Raw genomic sequence first — 2578 nt, 5'->3', positions numbered from 1 at the left:
TGTCTTGAGGTCACCAACTGCCCTGCAACTTCCGGGGTGGAGCATGGGACCTGAGCTGAGCCATCTGGCACATCCCATCTGCTGACCACAGGGATCGGGCCGGGGTGGGCACATGACCTAAGCCAATCCAAGCAGAATGAACGTCATTTGATAGCATTCGATGGCAATGCTAGAAGAAGCTTCTTCCGTAGTGAGGAAGGACAAGGCTGCTGGGGGCCACGATGCATCCCTGAGAGGAGAGCCCTCCCAAGAAGAGCCAGCACTGAAGGAACAGAGCCAAGACGTTGGCTTTTATCATTTCAGCCCTGTGTCAAGCTGTACGTGAAACCTCAAACTGTGTCAGTTATATGGACATATAAGTTGTCTTCATTGTTGAAGTTATTTGAATAGAATTTTACTAGTGAAGTGTGTCTGTTACACAGGTATGCCTGCAATGCACCTGAAAAACCAGCAAACTTTAGAGTGCGTTCCAGAAGGGGTGGCTTCACCAAGAGCACATGTCCTGAGAGGAGTTAAATGGAGGAGATGACTTATTTTATCCAAAGGGACACCCTGGGCAGGCAAAAACAGATGTCCACTCAGACATGTCAGATAAACTAGCTTTTATTTCGTGTCTACCAGAAAAATTTGCTGGGCTGGAAATGACCCACATTTTTGTCATTGCTGCTGTAAACTCTGGGACTTTCCTCCAATGATAAGACTTGTTGGCTTGTTCAGAGACAGTGTTGTCCCAAGAGCTGGCTTTTCAGCATCTCGAAGGTTCTGTAGCAGCAGTAATGAAGGACACATGTTTTATTAATACTGAAAATGATACCTTTTTAATGGTGTATCATACTAGCAAGAACGAGATGGACCCAGGGAGCCATGGAGAAGGATCAGAGATCTCTTTGTTGAGTTACATCAATTAGACCAATTTGCAAAGACCGAGAACAGGGGCTGGAAGTCTCTACATGAGCAAATATTAAGTGGATGAAGTCTTAGTATTACTCAGTTACCCATTTCAAAGCTATTTCTATCCACCCACTGCAAATTTCTGCCTTTTCATCCACAAGAGATTCATAGATAACGAGCATTTGAACAGCCTTTGAAGCTTAAGGAGTACTTCCCTAAAAGTTACCTCATTTCAGCGTGGCAGAAACTCTTGAAACAGATATTGGCATTTCCATTTTATGTGTGAGGAAACAGGCTCAGAGAGGCCATGTGATTTACCTGCACTTGCCGGTGCAGAGCAGAGTGAGGACTCAGGCCCGAGCCCACCACCCTGTGCTTCCTCTCACAGTCGGCCAGCCCGGGGCCTGTGCCACCTCTTTGCAGGTGACCCCACCAGTCAGGCTTGTGTCGGTAAATGGCAGGGAACCAATAGTCAGCTGTTTATGGCGCAATGTTCCCGGGGAGCGTGGGGAGAGCAAAACCTGCCAGGCATCTAGTGTGTGGCAGGCACCCACTTGAGCAGTTTATGAAAATGATCTCAATGGAAACTTTTTCTTTTTTAGCCCACAGAATGATTCTCCTATTTTTCAAATCACTGTTTTATGGGTGGTTGGGAGGGAGGAAGATGCTACATCCAGTTTTTGTTTCTAACCATTTTATTTTTCTAAGAAAGGGAAGAGATCCTTGATTCTTTTTTATCTTACATTTAACAAAGTAGGTCATGGTTTAATACAGGCCTTTCTCCATTGCTACATCCAGTTTTTGTTTCTAACCATTTTATTTTTCTAAGAAAGGGAAGAGATCCGTGATTCTTTTTTATCTTACATTTAACAAAGTAGGTCATGGTTTAATACAGGCCTTTCTCCATCTGTCTTTTCTGGTTTCTCGTAAGGCTTGGAAAGGTTGCTTTATATGGTGAGGGAAAAGAATTTTGTCTAACACTTACCTAAAGAGCATTTTGTCTACCAGACTTGTCTAAAGTGAATTCTTGCTTCACATTCTTTAAAGAGTTTATATTTTTACTGGAAAGATAGGTTATTCTGCAACTTCATTTTCTCTTGAACTGGCAAGGCCAAGAAATAAGTTTTAGAAATAAGCCCACAGTCATCTATTTTTCTAATGCAATTTTAGTTAGAGGTACATAACATTTTTATAGTACAAAACAAGAATAAGATGACCTAAAAACTCCAACTTCATATTTGTAGTGGTTTATGATAGAGTTGTTGGCAGAGCTTTTATATAAAAGAATTTTTTATTCATAGATTGATTAAGCTTAGCTTAGTCATATGCACAATTTAATTCTAAAAGCCTGACTGCAGTAGTTACGAACTGGAAAGCGGGTGATCGCCTCCCTCGCCATTGGGACCAGGTGCCTCTCTTGTCTGCCTCGTGGAAGACATCCACAAAAGAGGATTCTCAGAACGTGTGTTCCCAACTCAAAAGCACAGGCTTCTAAGCAACGAGGAGAGCTCTGGGACTCTGGTTTTTCTTCTAGTTAACTTGATATGGAAATTTCACTGTGTCTTTACAGATAAGCCCATCAAACTTACAAGACCTTTTAGCAACAGCACTGCAAGGCATGCCAGTCTGTGCAGCTCTTAGAGCGAGGGAAAGAATGGCATGTTGTCTGGATGATGTTTAGCCTTGA

Source organism: Galeopterus variegatus, unplaced genomic scaffold (genome assembly GCF_000696425.1).
Source record: "Galeopterus variegatus unplaced genomic scaffold, G_variegatus-3.0.2 Scaffold965, whole genome shotgun sequence".
Classification (NCBI taxonomy): Eukaryota; Metazoa; Chordata; class Mammalia; order Dermoptera; family Cynocephalidae; genus Galeopterus; species Galeopterus variegatus.
Note: the sequence above shows the minus strand (reverse complement) of the source record.